Genomic DNA, 18,225 nt, shown 5'->3' with positions numbered 1-18,225 from the left:
TTGGATAGTTAAAGGTTGAACTTGACTCATTGTTGAAATTGGATTATTGTACTCTTCGTTGAAAATTTTATGACAATCTAATAAGAAGAAGAATTTGAAAGGGTTTCCCTCCTTGTGGGGGTTTTCCCTAGTCTTTGACCAAATCTTGGTGTCTCTTATTGCTCATTGTCATTTATTGTTATATCTACAATTTCTATTTTTTACTAGAAGATTAATTTGATTTCTAATTGAAGATAAGAATTGGGTTAAAGTAACTGTAACAACATAGAGCAGTGGGAAATTAACATGGTATCAAAGCTAAGGTGAAAAACAAAGCCCAAAGAGACAAGAGACTAGAGCAATCACACTTGAAATAAGTTGAAGGAGCCTGCTTGATTTGGAAAAGATGACTATCTATGCCTTCAAGAACAATGAGAAGTTGGGTGAATCATCCAACTTTGCTGCATGGAAGACCAGGTTAGAAGTTATATTGGATGATAATGATGTTTTGGAATATGTGCAAGGAAAGGTTCCTAAGCCTCCAGAGAATGATTTTTCTGCCACCAAGTCCAAGTACAAGAAAGGTGAGATCAAGGGAAAGGAAATTATTATTGATGGTTTGCAGGATCATTTACTTGTTTATGGTTGTAACTTGAAGAATTCCGAGGACATGTTTGATCTATAAATTAGGTTGTAGATTCGCAACTACTCGTGAAGTTTTAATCAAAATCACAAGAGACAAATCTACACTACTGCTCTGCGAACATTATTTCACAATTTAGAACAAAAAATTCAGACATGCAAGAAGAAATAACATGCATGCAACAAGTATTTTTATTTGGGGAAAGTAATCTACTAAAAACCCCAATGCCTTCTTGCATTAATCAAATTAATAAAGATGTATTACAATTTCTTTGCTTACTGAAGGCCTTTGACCTAGACTTAGTCAAAGTTTGCCTTGGTTTGAGCTCCTATTTCCTTACGTTGCTCCTTGAGGAATTATCCCCTATTATTTAGGAAATTCCCTCCATTGAATTGCACATTTCCTTTAGGTTGATCATCTAATCGCATGCAACACCTATACACTCAAGACTAGTCTATAACTGATGTTACACTGCCTTGGAATCTCCACCTCAACTAGGTAACTCGAATTCTCTGCATGAAATATCTATTTTGGGTTGATTGATTGGTTAACTCGATGATCATTGAGTCTGAATGAAGTCCCACTGCTTAACTGACCTTCCACTAGTTCCTCCATAAGTTGGAACTAGTTTAACTGAAAACAACCTGAGATAACTGACCCTGATTGCTACAAATTACCAATCACACATTCATAACTAAACTCTAACTCCTCCAACTCAAATTTATTGAGTAAACTGGGTGACACAAGCCATGTCACACAAGTTAATATCATCCAAGTTGTCTATTGATGTGGAAATTTGAATTTTCTCAATTTAATCAAGGAAAAATAAAATTGAGAATTTCTTGCTGCTTTTTTCAACACTCCCTCTCAGTAAGAAATAGATTATCAACCACCCATATATTGCACCTGTGGAACTCGAACTTCCCTCTTAACAAGGTCTTTCAATTGTTAAAATATCTGCATCTTGTTCCTCTATTGGAATGTACTGCAACAACATTATCTGTCTCTGCACACAGTCCTGTAAATGGTGATACCAAATATTTATATGCTTGGATTGATCGTGAAAAATAGGATTTTCAGGGAGCTTGACGCAACTCTGATTGTCACATTAGATCACATTTGGATTTATCATCTGACCAAGCATATCTTTCTCATCCAGTTTGCCTCACATGCTGCTTGAATGAAAACCATGTATTCTGCTTCTACCGAGCTAAGTGCCACAAATATTTGCTTCATGTTGTACCAAGAAACCATTGCAGACCCAAAACTGAAAAGTCCACCTAATGTACTCTTTCGGTCTGATGGAATCCCCGCCCAATCTGCATCTGTGAAGCCACACAACTTCACTCCCTATGTCCGTCTACACCATATTCCAAACTAGGTAGTGCCTCTGAGGTACTGTAGAACATGCTTATCTTCCCTCCAAAATAACTTGGTTGGGCTAACAATAGATTAGCTCCACTTGTTGACTGCATAACACATATCAATAATCAAGTCATCAACATATAATACAATAATCAACAATTTACCTTCCACCAAGATATGATAGAGGTTTGCATCTGCTTCACTTTTGGTGAAGCCTAAATCGGTGAGATAACTATTGATCCCGGTGTACCAAGCATGAGGTGCTTTCTTGATACCGTACAATGCTCGCTTGAGTTTGCACACATGAGACTCCTGATCAAAAGTCTCAAAGCCTTCTGGTTGTTTGATATACACATCCTCTTCAATAAATCCTTTGAGGAATGATGTTTTCACATCCATTTGGTAGGTCTTCCACCCCATCTGTGCAACCAGAGAAAGAATTGATTTGATGGGTGAGCACCTTGCTATAGGAGAAAAGGTCTCCTCATAGTCAATCCCCTCAACTTGAGAGTACCCCTTGGACACAAATCTGGCCTTGTACTTTTCTATTCTTCCATCTACTACGTGCTCTACCTTGAAGATCCATCTCGAACCCACAACTGATTTATCTGCTAGTCTTGGGACCACTTCCTAAACACCGTTATTTACAATGGATTCATATTCCTCCATTGTTGCATCAACCCATACAGGTTTCTCTACTACTTCCTCCAAAGAAGATGGTCAATCTCTACAAGCTCAGTCATTAGAGCCATGTAGCCAGTGGTACCGATCTGGTGACCTTCTTTTCTTGCGATGATTTGAAGGAGCACCCACATTCTCCCTCGCATCCCGCACAAGTCTTTCAGCTTCCCTGGTCATTTTCCTACCTTCTCTGGATAGTTATACAAGAGTGGTTGTCTCCACTCTCTTCTCCTCAATTTGTGGTTGCTCCACAAATTCTTGAGGTTACTCCTTTGGAGTTAAAGGCTACCTTTCTGGTGGGATCTGAAGCTCCCTCTCAAGAGAGCATCGCATGGCTTTACCTTTGTCAAATTTTACATCCCTTCACATAACTGTCATTCTGAGGGATGACAAGTACACACGGTAGTAGTGGGGAGTTTTTGTGTAACCCAAAAATACCCCCAATTCTATTGTTGGCTCTAGCTTCTTCCTTGATTCTTTGGAGACATGGCAGTAAACCAAGGCTCCAAAAACCGTGAAGTGCGACACATACAACTTTTTTCCCAAGAAATCCCCCTCCAGTGTAATCATGCCAAGAATCCAATGAGGACTTCAGTTCTGCAAATAGATTGTTGTGTTGCATGCCTCGACCCACAAATGTAGAGGTAGGCCTTGATCATGCAACATCTCCCTCACTGCTCCCACAATGCTATGGCTCTTTCTCTTAGTCACCCCATTTTGTTGTGGGTTGTGGGGTGTTGTCAACTCTCGTCGAATGCCTTATTTTTCATAGAAAATTTTAAATTCATTCGACACATACTCAACTCCATTATCTTTCCTAAGAGCCTTTACCTTCTTGCCTGCTTCTTTCTCAATTAGTGCCTTGAATTCTACAAAATTGGAGAATGTCTCATCTTTTTTCCACACGAAGAAGATGCAACACTTCTGTGAGAAGTCATCAATAAAAATGACAAAATATTTGTGCTTGGTAGTGGAGGTTGTCGAGAAGGTCCACAAAGATTAGAGCGGATCCTTTCAACGATTGCTTGTGCTTTGTTGTCCCGATCATAGAAATTGGCTTTTGTGTACTTCCCCAAAGTACATCCTTTGCATACATCCTACTGCTTAAGTGCTCCTTTGGGGAGGCCTGTGGTTATCTGTTGCATGATCTTCAAAGCACCATAATGCAAATGGCCAAGTCTTCTATTCCAAAGTTCACTAACATTGCGGCCCTGCACCTTCTCCGCCTTTGTGTTCAATGCAACACAAACGTCCACATCTATCTTATATAAGCTATTCACACAAATCCCGATCTGCTTCACCTGTCCTATGGCTATGCGTCTCAGTAATGTCTTTCCTTTGTTGAAGATCACATCATAACCATGGTATTCCAAAACTACAACAGAGATGAGCTTTTTCTTTAGGCCCGGAATGAACATGACATCATTGAACCCGAGGGGGAGGCCTAACTCCCTCTAAAAGGTGTCTATACCAATTTGATTGTGCTAGACCTTCCGTCGTCCCCCATCTCTATGTGCATCTGAAAATTTTTCTCTTCCAGGTCATTGAAAAAACCTCTATTGCCTGTCATGTGGAATGATGCATCTGAGTCCAAGTACCACACGCTCCCCATCAATGTGCTGGCCATGCATGCAATGAGGGTAAATTCAAGCTTGAACTATGAAGCCAAAGCTTCACCTACTGCTCCTCTTGAGGTATTCTTTCTTGCCTTCTTATGTGGACACTTTGTGGCATAGTGCCTGAATTCATGACAATGGAAGCATTTAATTTTTGACAGATATTTATTCTTGCCCCCTTGACTGGATTTTGGTTTGGGTTGGGATTTCTTCCCTTTTCCCTTCTTTTCCTTTCTAGCCAATGAAAAGTTTTCTTCATCCTCACCCTTTGATGAAGTCCCATCTCTAGTATTTCGCCTTATTTATTCCTATACCAAATCCACACCAAATCAGACCATAAGTGCTCCCAACTCACTGGTTTCTCCCTCCCATTCACTGAATCTTGATAGCTATGCCAACTCTTGGGAAGGCCCAAAAGGGCTAAGGTTACCAAGCCTTCCTTAGGGGCATTAGCATTGAGCCCACCAAGTCATCATGACACCATGTAAACTTTCTTAAATACTACAGAATTGTGTCATTCTTCTGCATCTTGATACTTCAAAGTTTATCCTTGAGCGCCAACTTCCTGTGGTCACTACTATTCTCGAACAATTATGTCAGTGCTTTCCACATCACAAATGAAGTTTATTTTCCGTGGATATTCGAGACAATATGATCCCATACTCCCTCCAAGATGATTCTCCTTGCCTTGGCTACATATTTCTTCCACTGAGCAAGGTTCTGGGCATTAGATGCTTGAGATTTTGCAACATTTGTCTTGATGTATTATAGAAATGTATTTTCATCCAATACTGCCTCCATGCAGTCCTTCCATGCAACAAAATTAAAGGTGCCTTCCAAGGCATACTCTAACCTTAGTCCATTGAAGGCCATCTGCTCAGCTCTGAAGAAATCTTTCTACATTGATCTTCAAATTCGAACCTCTGAGAAATAAATTCGAATTTCCTTCTCTAATATGAACCCAACTCTGATAACATGTAGAAATTAGGTTGTAGATTTGCAACTGCTCATGAAGTTTTAATCAAAATCACAAGAGAGAGATCTACACCACCGCTCTACGAATATTATTTCACAATTTAGAACAAAAATTTCAGACACGCAAGAAGAAATAACACACATACAACAAGTATTTTTATTCAGGGAAAGAAATATGTTACAAACCTCAATGCCTGTTTGCATTAATCAACTAAATATAGATGTATTACAATTGTTTTGCTCAATTTAGCTCACCCTGCAAGTGCACAACATATCCCTTTGCTCACTGAAGGCCTCTAACCTAGACATAGTCAAATTTTTCCTCGACTTGAGTTCCTATTTCCTTGTGTTGTTCCTCAAGGAATTAGCCCCTATTATTTAGGAAATTCCCTCAATTGAATTGAAAAATTCCTTTAGGTTGATCATCTGACTGCATGCAACACATGTACACTCAAGACTAGTCTACAACTGATGTTACACTGCCTTGGAATCTCCACCTAAACTGGGTAACTTGAATTCTCTGCATGCAATAGATATTTTGGGTTGATTGATCAGTTAGTTGGATGATCATTAAGTTTGACTGAAGTCCCACTACTTAACTGACCTTCCACTAGTTCCTCCAAAAGTTGGAACTAGTTTAACTGGAAACTACCTGAGATAACTAACCTTGATTTCTACAAATTAGCAATCACACATGAAAAACTGAACTCTAACTCCTCCAACTCGAATTTACTGAGTAAACTGGGTGACACAAACAATGTCACACAAGTTAACATCATCCAAGTTGTTTGCTGAGGTGGAAATTCAAATTTTCTCAATTCAATCAAGGAAAAATCAAATTGAGAATTTCTTGCTGCATTTTTCAACACTTGACAAGATTGTAGGGATGTATCAACTTGAACCACATCCTCTCCTTGAAGAACTAGATCAATGAAAGGAATATGAACAAGGGGGAATTTGCACAATCTCACATCATGAGGGTGTCTCAATTAAGAGACCAATTGCAAATTGCTAGTGAGCCCTTATTTGATAGAGAGTTGGTGATGATCACTCTTCAAGGTCTTCCTCCTATATGGGAAAACTTCATTACCAACATAAGCAACAACAACAAGCTCCCAACATTTGATGAGCTCGTTGGACTTTTCACTCAAGAAGAAGCCAAGATGATTGCCTGTGGTGGAATTCAAAAGAACTAAGAAGGAGATCTAACTACCTTTGTTGTTCAAGGCAAGGAGAGGAAAAGTAGAGGAGGACCATCTAATTCAAGGAAGTCTACTCTAGCACCCCAAGACGCCCATAATACAACATGTACAACATGTACACAGTACCACTTGTACACAACACGATTTGCACAACATGTGCACAACATCACATGTACACAACATCACCTACACAATGCGTACACAATGCCACATGTACACCACACCACCTGTACAATGTGTACACAATACCACATGTACACAGTACCACATGCACGACATGTACACGAAAAAACATGTACACATCATCACATGCACGACATGTACACAACACCCCATGCACATAGCAACACATGTACAACATGTACAGAACACCACAAGCACGCATCACCACATGTACAATCACACACACAACACCATATGTACATAGTACCACTTGTACAACATGCACACAACACCATATGTACATAGCACTGCATATACAACATGTACATAACATCATATGTACACAACACTACATATCCAACACGCACACAACACCATATGCACACAACGTCACATATCCATCATCTGCACATTACAATATGTACACATCACCGCATATCCAACATGTACATGGCACCATCTACACCTAGCACTACATATGTAATATACACACAACACCATATATACAACAGACATACAACATCATATGTACACAATAATACATATAGAACATTGCACATCACCACAGGTACAATAACTGAATATACACTATACACAACATATAAACAACGATAGCACTGCAAATCCAAATCCATACTGCCTCTACCAAACAACCTTGCTTCCAGTACCTCTTCGCCATCCATGTTTATCCTAGCATGTCCCATAACACATTGTTTTCATTCCGCTGATGTATCTTTCACATTACCTTTCATAAAATAAACATAGGCATAATACAAACATACAATATAAATTCATATCCACATGATACTGACCTCATATATTTGTCATGACTACTCTTCCCACTTGATTCCTCATAAACCAGGAACCTCTTCATGCCAGAGCCTGCATAAGCAAACATTCCTCCACGAGAATGAGCCTTGGTGATCCTGTCAGACAACGAAATACATACGTACATGTATACATATAAACATCAACATAAAACAATCATGATCCCTGATGACCCTGTTAGATAACAACATACATACATACATATATGCATATAAACATTAGCATAAAGAAATCATGATCACAACATAATTACTAGATATCATAAGGCCAAGGTTAAGAGAAATTCATTTATTCATGCACAACATGCACAATATTGAGAACAACTGTTCCCAACATAGCCAAGGCATCTGAAACCTCAAATCCATTTACTTTACCCTTTATGTTACCTTTCTCATGATTGTCCTATCATTGTCAATTTACCTCAATGGGGTGAACCAATCAAACTAGTTGTCATACGCTTGCCTTCATCTTCCCTTATACATGGACTGAGCTTCATCCAAGCTTTACATCACCTGTTGGGTACCACACAACTCTCCCCGAAATTCATTAACTTTCCTCTTTGCCAAACATAAAAGGCAAGACAAGAAACAAAGAAGAAGAAAACCATGAAAATAAATAACAATATGACTCCGTACACAAAGTGGAAAGGCCTTCCACCATACATAACAAAGATGCAATCAAGCACAACCAAATCACAAACATAGAAAGCACAAAACTGGCAATAGACATCGTGAATCCATCCCCACGGGTTTCTAATGCTTCCAAGTGAAATCTCAACCCGAGCCTTCTTTAAGATTTCATGGCAATCTCTTTTGAAATGCAATCCATTGCATCATATTTCCATAAACACATAATTGTCAGTGCATAAGTAAATGCATTGATATACCAATTATCTAACCTTGTTATGCCAATCACGTTGCCTTGTAACCGAACATACATGTCAACTACATGTTCCAAAGATAAAGAAAACATATCTACTAATTTGAAATCAACCTTTACCAATACTAACAATCATGTCATAATACATAGTCAACTCATAGTCCTTAGACATAATGCTACAATTGTCACCTACTTACACTCAAGTACATATAAGCTATCTCAACACATATGTGTGAGTAAAACCATCTTGAAACAAGATCCTTTCTTGATGCAATATTATAGACACATACTCATATCATGAAAATAATCAAACATTCAACAACATATAGATGACATAATAGACACCAACACTCAAACACTAAATAAACGACATAATCAAACATTCAAGCACAAAGTAGACAACATAAGCAAGCTCATATCTTAATGTATCTCAGGGGAGGCTATCTTGTCTGCACAATCAAGTTAGATTATCACAATATAACTTCACAACATATCAACTCAACCATAAATAAGGTTATGGTATCCATAATAGTAGCTAGCTAACATGTTCACATCATGAACTCATTAACAATTATCATTCATGCATAACAATCACATATGCAAAGTCAGTCTAGATTAGTACAACACAATATCAAAAATATGTCAACTCATACCTTAATTTCATAACCCTAACCATATGCATAGGCCAATCTAATTTAGCATGATCCATATAACATCAAGATCTTAATGTAATAACCATAATCATCAAGTTACCAGTATATAACAACAACAAGTTATATATCATGCTCATCAACAACATATAACCTAATTATCAAGCTAACTATCATATAATAATAACAAGTAAACCTATAACATACTCATAAAAAACATATAACATAATCATCAAGTTATCTAACATAAAACATCAATAGCAATGCATACAACCACATGTTAATATCATTCATGACTATTCGACACATGTGCATATGACTACACTAATCATCTAACATCCATCATGTATGAAACTATAACATCAATAGAATAAAAGACATACACATAACCATAATTCATATAACAATCTTTAACATACATACCCGCATGCCGAACATACAAACTTGTATGCTGACATGCTCTTGCCTTGACGTCCAATGTTGCAACTTCACTTTGATGGGCTGCATCTCCTGCTCTATCTCGGCCAACACATTAGCATCATAACATACCAATATCATCATGATGACCTAATTTCATACAATGACCTTATGCACAACAACCTTCACCATGAAAATGTATGCATAACAACATATAGACATCAACATGCATAACCAATGCATATACAACCATCCATTCATGATGACACATCCCACAACAACACCATCAATATTCACATTGTGACATCATTACAACCATGATCAACACCATGCAAATGAAGCAAGCACATGGAATACAAGTGTAAGGAACACATATGCAACTGACATTAATGCATGACCAACACACCACCCATCCAGTCTAAGTGTTGAACCATGCTCTGATACCACTCTGTAACACCCACATCCCACATCTACAAAAGTAATCGGCCAACCAAGGTAAATATGTAATGAGAGGCCACTATAATGGGATTCAACCTCCTAGGTGACCTGAAGGAAGTGGAATCAACAGAAATCCACAACACAGACCTTTTATACCTGCTATAGGACTCCCATAAGCCTTCCCAGTCATCCCCGTGACCAGTCCCTGGGTCCCACTGAGATTTTAGACCATTAAACCCCTGGACGCTCCCTTGATATGGACAAGGGTGCATTTGGGAGGCTCTAGATGCTCCCACAACAAGGAAAGGGTGCATTTGGGGACTTTTATCCTCAGTCTTGTTCCCACAACTTCGAGATTTGTGCCACTTTTTCAGGCTTAGATTTTAGGTCACTTCCTAGAACTCAATCACAGGTTCATAAATGAAATTTCACAACAAAATAAAGATACATTTGCAAAAACATCAACAAGGACTAGACTGGACCTCTACTAGCCATGACAGACATTTTGTCAAACATGTCACAAACATGAAAGATACAGGTCTTAACAACATAACTGAGCATAGGGTTCTCATACTTATTTTAGAATCACAAAGAAGCATTGATGCCTCAACACATTAGCTGCAAGCTCATCTATTACGCCACAGATACATTGTTCATACATTTACAAGTAAAAACATGATGAGACCCATACAATACTCATCAAATAAAGAGGAGAAATAACCTCATGTAAATGATGCAAAGGCCAACCTTGTTTGGGATTTCCACGAAGCAGTCGGCTATAGATTGACTTAATAAAATCTTTCTTTCAGGCAATCAACCCAGTGCCATATTCCAAGCATGAATGTGGGATTTAAAACCAAACTCAACTAGGGCTTCTTGAGGCTACACCACCTCATCCTCATCAATAGAACCAGTCTTTACCGCAATCCATCTTGGGTCAATAGGCCATAAAAAAAGCATGGATGCCACCAAATTTCTACACCTACATCATGAGGAATTTCTTTGTCTCCTAGTATCTAGGATTTACCGCAATCCACATTGGATCACTAGGCCCTAACAGAGACTCCACCCTCTAGGCTTTACCATATATCCTACCATTCATTGGAAAGGATTCCTATGCCTAACTAAGGGAAACCACCTCTAGGCTTTATCGTATATCCCACCATTAACCGGTCGAGGATTCCTAGGCCCACCTAGGCACACAATACCTAGCTTTAACACAACCCACAGTTCGGTTGAGGGATCGCTAGGACAGTGGATTTACCTCAATCCACAGTTCATTTTAGGGATCACTAGGCCATGTGTTCTTTCTTTTGGAGATCCACCTCACTCAACTTTGAATCCATCCAGCAATCCAGCTCAACCAAAACATGAGAAACCCATCACACCATGACTATTCATAAATGAAAAGGCTAGGCTTAAAACAATACTGTCTCACTTGGCAAAACCCATGCCATGACAACAAAGAACCACATGCAAAATCTAGCAAGGAAATCACACATGCAAATCGATGCCTGCAAAGAATCCTGTTGTAGCTACTTGATCATGCTCTTCCTTATTTTCTCCTTCCTTCGTCGTACCTTCTTTTCCTTTCTCGATGCAATGCCAAAGTGCTCCAAGAAAACTCTAAGTGTCCAAGAGTGTGAGAGAGAGAGAATAATGAGAGAGCTCCAAAACTAAACTGACAAAAGGTTACACTAAGCAAGCTTGAGCAAAAGCTTTCCAACTGATCCTAAGAAGATTTTTTATCAGTGAGGCCTCTATTTTTTTCATTTTCCATTATTTTCCTTCAATTTCCTCCTTACATGCAACTTGTGACCTTTCACCTTCATTTTCTCCTAATTTCAATTATTTTCATAAATAAAATGCTAATAAATGCCTCATGCCTTTCCAAAGCCTTTGCTATTAGTTTATTTGCCAATTTCCTTAACTATAATAAACCGAAGTGACACCCCACTAGTATGTTTTTGCCCACCATTCAACTTGGAATACGTGGCCGATGACTGTGGTCTTATATTTTTATATTTACATGGATTTTTTAACTAGGGCTGTTACAAAACCCTCCTCCTTGAGGGAACACCGTCCTCAGTGTTCAATGACACCTATAACCAATAAGACCGCTGAAAATAAAATACACTGCCCATGGAGCTTTATAACATAGCTCGTTGCAATATTTACAATGACCATCTGCTAAAACATGACAAACATACCATTTATTGGAGCTTTATAACACAACTCATTACGATATTTATAATGCAATAATATAAAATGGCCAATTAATTACCAAAAAAAGACTAAAATTTTCATATAAACGACCATTTTTCAGTCGGTGACCAATAGTGGCTAATTTATAGTATCTTATCACGTGACCAACTTTTAGTCGTATTTAACTTAATAATTAATTGGTGGTTTCAATTTAATCGTCTAGTAGTGTATTTAGTCGTAAAATTGGTCATTAATTTAGCCATTAATTGCCACAATTAATGACCAAATACACAAAAAAATATACCACTACATGATCACCTGAGAAAACCAATTAATGACCAAAGAAATATGACCAATATGTTGGTCACGTTATAAGATACTACAAATTAGCTACTAATAGTCATATATATGCAAATTTTAGTCATTGTTTGAGACCAATTAATGGACAAACAAATATGATTAAATTTTGGTCATGTTATAAGATATTGTAAATTAGCTACTAATAGTCATTTATATACAAAATTTAGTCTTCATTTGTAATCACAATTTTTCATTTAGAGTGGTCATTTATTTTTTTTGGTAGTTTCATATTCATTATATAAATGATTGATTTAGTAGTTTATATTCATTTCATTTACTTTCATTAATAATCATTATAAACGACTAATTTAGTCGTTGTATATTCATTTTATTGTGCCCATCATTAATCAATATAAACTACTAATGATTTTATGTGTTCATACTACTAATTAGTATAATGTTGCGACTAAACTAAAAAAATGCCATACAATGTGCATGTTCATCTAATATGAAAACTCAAAGTTACGTATGTTAATTACAATACTAAATAATATCAATTACAACTATAAATAATTTCAACAATATAAATTATATTATATGAAATGTCACAATATGAGTTTCCAACTTAATATTAGTTGGACTACAATTTACACATGAAATATTATTTCATCACTTCAAAACATTATCATTGCGTTGCAAAGGCATTGCAAGTGAATTCACCAACTCTAAAGACTTGGCCATCAGTTTGTATGTGTGTGTCTCGTGTGGCATATTGGCTTAAAGGGTATCATCGGATTGAGTCTCTTCCCTCTCTTTTTATGCATTTGTCACTCTAGTGTTATTGTTCTCCTCTTTGTTCAATTCTTGCTTCTTACCATCAATACTGAGTTCCCCTTCTGAAAATGAAAGAAAATACAATACAGAGTATAAGACATGAAAGATGATGAAAACTGGAACATAAACTAAAGTAGACTATACAGATCTCAACATCAGCAATGTCAATGCCATTTCCCCCAGAAAAGAAATAAACTCGAACAAGTTTTCTTCAGTTGGGTGATAGTGGCCACTATGTGGCGAGATGATCTGTATAAACAAAGCAATAAAATGTCACCATAAAAAGAACACCTTAGGAACCTAGTATTTAACCTTCAGGAAAAGCTTAGGCACAATCATGCCAACTAAGTTACATGCTAAAAAGCTTAGGTTGTAGGTGAAAACAAATGGAAAGAAAAAGACAACATATAATAAATAATAAATATAAAACAATTGAAGAGACCAATATAAAATCATTTGATTTGATTTAAAAAATAACATGAAAAAAAAAAAATCATATTAAAATAACATTAAAAAAATGAAAAAGGAAAGGCCAAATTTTGAAATACATGCACATGCATGATGTTGCTGAAATCAAAAGAGCACATGGTATATTTAAAACTTTGAAGGTGGAAATATGATTCATTACAACAAATCATGGAATTATGAGGTAGTTCTGGTGCATGTGGGTCAAAGGACAGTTGCATTGGTCGAAAATGTAAGCCCTAGTCATCCCTGAATGACAAATTAGCTAAGACCAGTCAATCTGCCATGATGATTTAAGGTTGTAGCCAAGTCAATCTCTTAGTGAACCATGAATGAAAAAGTAAGCTCATGATAATTTACATGAATTAAGCATATAACCTCATGGAGTTGGTGTGTAGGTCAACATTTTTCATTTTCTTTTATGATATAAATAGGGTAAGAGGGGAAGGGAAGACTCAACTTCCAAGTGAACCATTTTCATATTCATCTTGAATTGGCCATTTTTATCTGCTCAAGTTCATAAATGGAGATCGATAGAAACAAAGATCAGTAGGCCAAACGTAGACTTTGATTATGGCAGAAGGTGAGGAGTGTTGTGGGGGATATGAGACTCTACTGTATTGGTTGGACATTGGTGATAAGAGCTCATCAATGGATCCATTCATCAATGGGGACAACTGCCCCATTGCAGACCAAAAGCATGAGTACTTTTGGAAAGTTACACTGCCTACTATGGACATCCATCTTGAGACCCAGTTTTTTATGGAACCATCTTTCAGCAATAATGATTCAGTTACCCCAGCTACCTGAAAGGGCGATGCAAAGATTCTTTAGGTAGAACCTTGCGTGGTATGGTTTGTATGGATATCACTATTGATTTTTTTTAATTACATATTTCTCGTAGTATATGAAATGTGTATAACCTTTTGAAGATTTGTTTTGTTGGCAATTTTTTGGTTTATTAGATTGAATTATTTTAATTTTGAGTTTCTATTACTATATTCTCTGTGTGTGCTTTTTTATTTTGAAAATAATGTTAGATGTGTAGAAGCTATGGAATTTAATTTCATATGCATGTAGTTCTTTGAAGCAATAGGTAATATATTCACAGTGAATATATTAGTCCCATGAATGCCATAAGTGTTGTTAGGATAATATGAAGTAACCCACGAAGTTGTAACATAAATAGTGGACTCCAAATCAGAGGCTAACATGCCACGTGAGAAGGGTAACTATTTCACCAAAATTTCTAGGGGAAGATGCATTAGGTATTTTCCCATCGAAATTTGTGAGGGATGCACATTTTCTAGAAATTTCCCAGGACTTGTACTTGTCCTTATGCATCTATAAGTCATGAGCAGTGTGTATCAGTATTTTCCTTTGAAATTCATAAGGGAAGCCCCTTCTGTTGAAATTTCTGAGGACTTGCACCCATCATTGTCCTTTTGTAAGTCATGAGGGGTGTGTATTTGTTTTTTCCTTTGAAATTCATAAGGGAAATCATTTTTTGCTGAAATTTCTTGGGACTTGCACCCATTCTTGTCCCTCTAAAAGTCATCATGATGGGTATGTATTCTCCCAAACTCACTCAAGAATTGTACCTTACCTCTTCTCTTTGAGGTTCACATAATATATTTGGGGTATAATTTCTCACCACTGAACTAATGCCTCTTTGGAATATTTTTAATTGTTAGGCTTGAATTTGTTAAAATCTATGAGATCTGATTTTGGAGCCCATGATTAAGTAACTTGTTCAGTGTTTGGAGCCCTCCACTATGTATATCACTAAACTAATACCTCTTTGGAATATTTCTAATTCTTTGGTTTAAATATGCTAAAATATATGAGATTTTTTTTAGAGCCCACTATTACATAACCTATTTAGTGGAGGCCTCCATTGTGTATATACAAATCTCTAGTTTAAATGATATTTTACTTGCTACTATAACCACATATCTACATATATTGGGAGGCTTCCAGACTTTCTGAAATGATTATGTCGTTATTCGAGGTTCAAATTTGATTCTTTAATTCCACCACGTGTTATCTCAACTACTAGACCACAATCCAATGAACATCCTCTTTTTCCTATAACCATGCATTTGGAACATTAAGAACAGAGGGAGGGGGATGCCCCAATTCATGAAAAAAATTTCACTGAAAATTGAAGTTTAACAGTCAAGAACTTTTTTGGGTCCAACTAAATTCATCTAAAGTTAATGTCATTTTAGTGGGGAGATATTTACTCACATCCATCTTCATGCAAATTCTAGCACATGGGACAATCACCTTTCCTTAAAGAGGACCATCATACAAAGAATACAAACTCTCTGAACTGCTTAGGAAATTTATTTTACTACTTTTCATATGAGAGGCTCATGCTCTGAATTAGGCTTTGAAGCAAACAATTATAACATTTTAGTTGGGAGATATTTACTCACATCCATCTCCATGCAAATTCTATCACAAGAGACAATTGCGTTTCCTGGAAGTGGGCCACTAGAAAAGGCACCAACTCTTCATTCTCTGGAAGAGGCTTTGAAGCAGACAATTATATCATTAGAGTATATTTACTCTCTTGTTATTTATGTTATTTATGTTGATCTTCAAGGATTATTTTCCGATTATGAGAAAATCAAAATAACTTGAAATGAGATATGTTGCTCCTTTCCCTTTTAATTCCCCTCACCTTAAAGCTTTATGTTATGGATTATATTGTTCTAGGTAGACGATGGAGAAGAAGACACTACTGATATTTCTGCTACTAATTTTTTTGTTCATTCCACAACTTTGACCAATTAGATTTCTTATGTGCATTTGCTTATAAAACAAAAAATGATTAATTTGTTTGTTTGTTGAATACAAAATGATGTGGAGGATTCTACTAGATAACCAAGAAGATAAAAATAGTTAGAGTCTTAGGTGAATCTACTAAAGGAAAAATATGGAATGTCTTTGAAAAAAATGTAGCCTCTCCCCACACAAGAGAGAGTTTGGGTCATGGAAACCATTGCTTGGCCCTAGAAACTAAGTTCTATGCATGGAGAAGAATCAGACAATCAATTAGATTTGGACGCCATAGGAAACAACAACAACAATAATAACAACGGTAGCAATAGCAACAACAAAGGCAGATCAGGTGGATGCCAGAGTAGTCCACCTAATCTTCCCAAGGAATCGAGATGGGTTGAACAACTACTAAACTCTTGTGTAGTAGCTATAGCCAACAATAACATTGTTCACATTCAACATCTCATATGGGTCTTCCATGATCTTGCATCAATCTCAGGTGATGCGAACCATAGGCTTGCAACACATGGGCTGAGAGCTTTCATTGTTGAGATCATGCATCCCGATGCGTCTCTTCCTTGCTCAAAATTCCTCTCTACAGATCCAAAGTTGTTTCACAGGGCTCTCATCAAGTTTCATGAGGTAAGTCCATGGTATTAGTTGTTGTACACCATAGCCAATAAATATTTGCTCGAAGCCTTTGAAGACAAGACCAATAAATCTCTTCATGTAATAGATATTGGTGTTTCTCATGGAATACAATGGCCCACATTCATGGAGGCATTGGCTAGAAGACCACCTGGGCCTCCTAGTCTCCAAAGGCTAACTATCATATTAGACACTCTTGGGGAACCCTTTTCAGCTGGCACTCCTTCCAATGACTTCCCTAACCATTTAAAGAGGTATGCAAAGACTTTGAATCTTGATATGAAAGTCAATGTCATTGCACAACCCCTAGATTCCCTTACTAGTGAAAGCCCTAGGGGTCAAAGAAGACAAGGCATTAGCTATCTGTGCACAATTTCGTCTTCATCAACTCTTAGGAGAGGGCTTGGACAAAAATGAAGTAAAAGACAATCAGTTAACATCAGTTCACCCTCGTGACAAGTTCATCAAATTCATAAAGGACCTAAATCCCCAAGTGTTTTTCTTGATTGATAATGATATAGACCATTCATCTCTTGATTTCATAGAAAGATTTAAGAACTTTGTAGATCATCTATGGAGATTATTGGATTCCAACAACGTATGTTTGAAGGGGAAAGAGTGCAAGGAGAGGCGTATGGTTGAAGGTGAGGCTGGCATGGGGTTAGTTAATAATGTAGGATATGATGGTGCTTCTCATATGGAGAGAAAAGAGAGCCAATTGAAGTGGGTCACTAGAGTTAGGGAAGGGGGATTTGTGTGTCATATCCCTAGTGAAAAAATAATTCATTGTGCAAGAGCCATTTTTCGTAAACATGATTCAAATTGGGAGATGCATTTGGAGGATGGGTATATTTCTCTGTGTTGGAAGAGTCATCCTGTCACCTTTTTCTCTTTGTGGAAGCCATCTTTGAATGAGCCTACATGAGCAGACTCCTTGTTTCACTCATATTCTGCAAATATTATGCATCTTTTTTTTTCATTAACTTCTATATTCTTGTTTCATACGTATCATACATAGAAATGTACATAAACTTTGGTCCCTTGAATTTGTACTTTGGCTCAAATTCAATGCTTATATTTAACTGATAACAAAAAGGATACAAATAATAAAGAAAAAATGAAAATTTCATCTATTTATCATTTGATGC

The 18,225-nt window shown here is 37.0% G+C and overlaps 1 pseudogene; it reads left to right on the top strand.

Annotated features, from left to right (window-relative positions):
- The first annotated feature begins 385 nt into the window (after positions 1–385).
- Positions 386–18,002, top strand: LOC149144910 (protein NODULATION SIGNALING PATHWAY 1-like; annotated as a pseudogene).
- The last annotated feature ends 223 nt before the right edge of the window (positions 18,003–18,225 follow it).

Source organism: Pinus tabuliformis, chromosome X (assembly GCF_031772625.1).
Source record: "Pinus tabuliformis cultivar Carrire ecotype Pingquan chromosome X, CPIR1, whole genome shotgun sequence".
Classification (NCBI taxonomy): Eukaryota; Viridiplantae; Streptophyta; class Pinopsida; order Pinales; family Pinaceae; genus Pinus; species Pinus tabuliformis.
The sequence above is the reverse complement of the archived record's forward strand: the minus strand, read 5'-3'. Positions and strand labels throughout refer to the sequence as shown.